This window comes from Somniosus microcephalus, chromosome 18 (genome assembly GCF_052327205.1).
Source record: "Somniosus microcephalus isolate GS21.2 chromosome 18, FLI_Smic_1.0, whole genome shotgun sequence".
NCBI classification, from domain to species: domain Eukaryota; kingdom Metazoa; phylum Chordata; class Chondrichthyes; order Squaliformes; family Somniosidae; genus Somniosus; species Somniosus microcephalus.
Window position 1 is genome coordinate 86,362,892 of NC_141004.1, and position 6,240 is coordinate 86,369,131.

Here is a 6,240-nt window from a genome sequence, read left to right on the forward strand (position 1 = left end):
ACAATGATGACTGTATAAAGAGTCATCGGGAGATCATCGATGACCCAGGAAGACACCCAGGGCCCGGTACTCCAGTTCGTCAACATCGGCGTGCGCTCATCGTAGGAGAACCGAGAGGAAAACAAGCTGCGCCAGAAGCTTCCAAACCCACGTGACGATGGAAAGCTGTGTCGAAAGGCTGCAAAGCCTTTTTCGCAATTCTTAAAGTGGTGAGCATGATCCCGAGTCCCTCAAATCGAAACTTAGTTAGGTTATAGGGGAGGGGGTTAAGGGTAATTGTAATGTGTTACCCCTTTCACGATGTGCCGTGTGTTCCCCATTTCTATAGAGTTAAGTTTATAGATGTGTGCATGCTTGTAGTTGCTTTAATCTGTGCATATGACATGTATTTTATAATGCTGCAAACTGCTCAATAAAGGCATCCATTTCGTGCTATTCGACCTGGTCTATTGAGTTTTTCTGCACTACAGCTCCCTGCACCTAAGTCCAAGGTATAGGACCGTAGGGGCGAGCGGGTCGAACCACTCACGGGTAATTATTGCAAGAAGCCTGGCAGGAGACCAGAGCAAGCAAGAGAAACCCCCTACAAAATAGCCGGGTCGATCTGTACTATCCCACATCAATCAACAGGAAATAGCCGGGTCGATCTGTACTATCCCACATCAATCAACAGGAAATAGCCGGGTCGATCTGTACTATCCCACATCAATCAATTGGAAATAGCCGGGTCGATCTGTACTATCCCACATCAATCAACAGGAAATAGCCGGGTCGATCTGTACTATCCCACATCAATCAACAGGAAATAGCCGGGTCGATCTGTACTATCCCACATCAATCAACAGGAAATAGCCGGGTCAATCTGTACTATCCCACATCAATCAATTGGAAATAGCCGGGTCGATCTGTACTATCCCACATCAATCAACAGGAAATAGCCGGGTCGATCTGTACTATCCCAGCCAGTACAAAGACAGATTCCTGGGTGGCTCTGGGGGCAGGATAAGATGCCATTGCTGGAAATGCTCTGGCTGTAATCAGATGGAAGAACGTACAACGTTGCATTTCTGTAGAAGCGTTTGCTGCTTCAGGATGGCCCAAAGTGCTTCCGGTCAATGAAGTACATCTGAGGCACAGTCACTGCAGCCAATTTGCACACAGAAAGGTCCCACAAAAAGTAATAAGATATAAACAATGCAGATAATCTGTTTTAGTGATCCTGATTGAGGGATAAATGTTGGCCAGGACACTTGGAGAGCTCCCCTGCTCTTCTTTGAATAGTGCCTTGGGATCTTTTATGTCCATATGTTATGAGAAGATAGACAGGGCCTTTTTTTAATGTCTCATCTGAAAGACGGCACCTCCGACAGTGCAGCACTCCTCCAGCACTGCCCTGGAGTGTCAGCCTCGATTTTTGTGCCCAAGTCTCTGGAGTTGGACTTGAACCCACAATCCTCTGACTCAGAAGCGAGAGTGCGGCCCACTGAGCCACAGCTGACACATAAGGCAAGAGTGGATGAAGCGAGGGCAGCCCCATGGAGCCCAATGATGGTGGAGAGGTGTTGGAGATGGATGGTGTGATCGACTGTGTCAAAGGCTACAAACAGGCAGAGAAGGACGAGGAGGGATAGTTTACCACAGTCACACAGAAGGTCATTTGTGACTTTGTTTCGGACTGTTCTGGTGCTGTAGCAGGGGTGGAAACCTGTTTGCATGCGTTCAAACGTGGAGTTACAGGAAAGATGAGCACGGATTTGGGAGTTTGGAGATGGGGCAGTAGTTTGCAAGGACAGAAGGGTCGAAAGCAAGTTTATGGAGGAGGTAGATTATGGTTTTGAAGGGGAGGGGTACAGTACTTGAGGAGAGAGAACCATTTACAATATTAGATAGCATGGGGCCCAGGTAATCAACAGTTTAGTGGGAATGGAGTTACGGGCGGATGGGATAAGTTCGGAGACGGCATGATGGGAGAAACAAGAGAGAAACAGGTTGGGGGCTAGAGCAGGGGGAGCTGAGGAGGAAGTTTGATGTGGTGGGGAAAGGGGTAAACAACAGAGGCTGCTGAATCGATGGTGTGAATCTCTACTGACAAAAAAGCTGGACTCACAACCGCTTGACAACTCGGGGCATTTGAAGAGCATGCCTTGGGCCGCTGAGAAAGCTGCTGCTCGCTGCCTTTCACAGCGCTTTCAGCAACCCATGTAGTTAAGTGAGAATTTCCCTGCACATCACACCCAACAACTCTTGTGTTACAAGCATCACAACATGTTTAAGACATCAGTGAGTCACAGGCAAAATGACTGGCATGTGGAAACACACTCCCATTATTGCTGTAAAAATGAATATTCGGGCACACGGTTACCAAAAGCCCTCCACTGTGTAATCCATCAACACTATCAGACTGTTCTAAAACCTACCATTGACAATAAGAAAGTGTGAAATGTTCCGCTGGCTGACATCATTCAAGGCTGTGCATGTAAAAAAGCCACAGTGTGTCTTTTCTACATTGTTAATAGTCAGTGTGCTGTTGTCATCTGCCAGGGTGTACTGTGAACTGTTGTTAATTGGCTCATTCCCTTTCCGCCACAACAGTCTGTGTGGCCTTCCTTTTCTCACAACACAGCTGAGTTGAACGTTGCTGGCTACGTAAACTGGATCTTGAACAATCAGGGGTGTGGACAATCTTTCTGTTGGGAAAAAATAGTTCCATGAGGTAAGAATCTACCTTGTAGGTGTTACAGCCTTTAAACAGCATTCTACTGCGTGGTTCTTACTAAGCAAACTTATTGGCATCTCTCTTTTTCTAAAAATTAGCATCTTAACTGAACCCCAGCAAGAAACTGGAAACTCAGAAGCAAAGCGACTGCCTCAAAACAAGGCACATCACATTTCTGAATCAAATACTGATCTATATCTATCCATATTATATTATGTAGAGGAGAAGCATCTGGGAAGGCGCCGAACACCTCGAGTCTCTTCGCGGGGAGCAAGCGGAAACCAAGCGCAAACAGCGGAAGGAGCGCACGTCAACCCAAGAACCCCACCCACCCGCCCCTTCAACCACCCGCCCCTTCAACCACCGTCTGCCCCACCTGTGACAGAGACTGTAGGTCCCGCATTGGACTCATCAGTCACCTGAGAACTCATTTTAATGTGGAAGCAAGTCATCCTCGGTCCCGAGGGACTGCCTAAGAAGAAGAGATTAAAAATCTTATGCCTGCATGCCCTTTCTGTCTCTGCCACTTGACTGCCTGAGCTCATGCTTTCTAATCGCTCTTTCTGTTCCAGCTTCTTACATTCTAAGTTCCTATTTCCACTCTAATAATGTGAAATAATGTAAACTCTGATTGTACAATCTGGCCACCAGCTTCCCACAATTATCTCTGTAATGTATCTACCTTTAAGAGAGGAACTATCTTTTACAGCCCCTGTATACTGCAGTACCAGTAGTGACCACACCTGTATATAACACCGTGTAGTAATTTGTACAGTTAGTTCCAGCATACCCTCTGTTCAGTAAACACCTGTTATTACCGTTCTCCTGCAGTCCGTGTGTTATTTATACGCGGACACTACAGTGGCGACGAGCAGGTTCGAACTCACCTGCAGTACTGCATCACCTCACGGGGATCCATCCCTAAAAAGAAGCTTCTTGGAGGTCGAAGCCAGAGCAACGGGCGTCGACCACAGGCAACTGCCCAGTGATCTATCGGAATTCAGAGAAACGCAGGGGAGACTGTGGAGAGCTGGGCTTGGTTCTCCAGTCAAGGTGTTCCAGCAAATCGGGCTGGTAGCAGGTAGTGCGCTGACCCTTCCCGGACTGCGGCGGGCTAGAGCTCGATCGAGCGGCTCTGCAAGGGGGCCGAGCAGCGTCGTCAGGAAGAAAAAGAGAGAGGGTGGAGCGCACAGGGCGCGCCCGGTGCTCAAGAGCCGGGCAGCGTTAAAGAAAATAAAAAAGGGGGAAGGAAAAGAGACGCGTAGTGGACAGCGTCGAAAAAGAATAAAACTAAGAAAATTAATTAACAAAAGAGAGACGCGCAGAAAGCCGCGAGGCGCCGCCATTACTATTTAGAACGCTAGGAGCAGCGTTGGCAGCAGCGGGGGAAGAAGGAAAAGTGCGGGAGGCGCCATTTTAATCCATTGGGGAAGAAGGAAAAGCGCGGGAGGCGCCATTTTAAACCACCCAAGATGCCGAAGAGTGGCAGCATCACTGCTTTCGACAACGAAATAGAAGACTGGACCACGTATGTGGAAAGAATTGAAGTGTACTGCAAGGCAAATGAGGTGGCCGATGAAAAGAAGGCATCGGTATTATTGAATTTGATGGGCGCGAAAACGTACGGCCTATTGCGGAATTTAATTACCCCAGCTAAACCAATGGAGAAAAGCTTTGAAGAGATTGTCAATATCTTACAGGAACATCTAAACCCTACACCGCTGCTGATAGCAGAAAGATTCAAGTTCCATAAAAGAAACCAGCACAAAGACGAAAGTAATGCTGACTATCTTACGGAACTACGCAAGTTATCGAAACACTGCCAGTTCGGAGCAGGACTGGCAGATACCTTAAGGGATAAGTTTGTCTGCGGGCTCCAGAGTGAAGGAACCCAGAAACGACTACTTTCAGAAAAGGACCTTACGCTAGAAAAGGCTTTCAGCATTGCAGTATCCTACGAAGCAGCAGCACGGGGAGCTGCGGAAATACAACAGAAACCGCAAGAATATAGCACCAATGAAATGGCATATGGAGCAGAAAAGTGCTATCGCTGCGGCAGAACAACTCATGACCAGAAGGATTGCTGGTTTAAGGACAAAGTATGCAGGCAATGTGGAAAAGTGGGACACATAGCACAAGTCTGCAGGTCGGGAAAGAAAACCAACACTAAAAGAACTACTAAGGAAAAGTACAAAAGATGACAGACAGTAGTTCAGAAGATCAGAAGAGTGATAATGACTCCGGGAGCAGGAGACTAAGTTGTCTAAAGTTACACAACGTGATCGCAAAGGAGGATCACCGAACCATTTGGGTCACCCTCATGATAGCAGGGTCCCAAGTAAAGATGGAATTGGACACAGGATCAGCCCTAACAGTCATGAATCGATGAGACTACGAGCGGCTATTCTCACACATACCCTTGAAGGACACGTCCATTGTCTAGAAGACATATACGGGGCAAAAAGTCTACCCCAGAGGAAAAATAAGGGTGCCCGTTAAATACAACGGCAAGGAAACATATAAATTGCATCTATTAACTCCCCCCATTCAAGTGGGGGGAGTTAAAAGAAATGTTCTACTGGTAGGAGATAGTATCGTTAGGGGGATAGATAGAGTTCTTTGCAGCCGAGAGCGAGAGTCCCGAAGGCTGTGTTGCCTGCCCGGTGCCAGGGTTAAGGACATCTCCTCTGGACTGGAGAGAAACTTGGAGTGGGAGGGGGAGGATCCAGTTGTCGTGGTCCATGTTGGTACCAACGACATAGATAGGACAAGGAAGGAGGTTCTGCTGAGGGAGTTTGAGCAGCTAGGGGCCAAATTAAAAAGCAGAACCACAAGGGTAATAATCTCTGGATTATTACCTGAGCCACGAGCGAATTTGGCTAGGACAAATAAAATTAGAGAGTTAAATGCGTGGCTCAAAGACTGGTGTGGGAGAAATGGGTTTTGCTTCCTGGGACACTGGCACCAGTACTGGAGCAGGAGGGAGCTGTTCCATTGGGACGGGCTTCACTTGGCCAGTGCTGGGACTAGAGTCCTGGCGGATCATATAACTAGTGCTGTAGAGAGGGCTTTAAACTAACTAGTGGGGGGGAGGTTCCGAGAGAGTAAATAATAAAAATGACAACAGAGAAGCTCATAGACTTAGGTAGCGGAGGGGAAATTAAAAACCAGAGCGTGTCAGGAAGGGGCAGAAGGTATGGAGTAAAAGGTAAAGTAATAAAAAGGGCAAAAGCAGGAACTAAGTGTCACAAAACATATTTGAAAGTTCTCTATCTGAATGCACGTAGCATTCGTAACAAAATAGACGAGTTAATGGCACAAATAACTAAATATGGGTATGATCTTGTGCCCATTACAGAAACATGGCTGCAGGGTGACAATGCCTGGGAATTAAACATACCAGGTTATTTAACGGTCAGGAAGGACAGGCAGGAAGGAAGGGGAGGTGGGGTGGCTATGTTAATAAAGGAAGGAATCACTGTAATACAGAGAAATGATATTGGGTCAAAAGATCAGGATAATGA

At 47.1% G+C, this 6,240-nt stretch overlaps 1 protein-coding gene across 2 annotated transcripts in view; it reads right to left on the minus strand.

The window, feature by feature from the left end:
- LOC147105428 (uncharacterized) overlaps positions 1 to 2,495 on the minus strand; it is a 233,887-nt gene extending 231,392 nt beyond the window's left edge. For both annotated transcript variants that reach the window (XM_086011767.1, XM_086011768.1), the window contains exon 1: positions 2,418 to 2,495. The gene's annotated coding sequence lies outside the window, so the exon portion shown is untranslated. The remainder of the gene's footprint in view (positions 1 to 2,417) is intronic.
- Between the last annotated feature and the right edge of the window lie 3,745 nt (positions 2,496 to 6,240).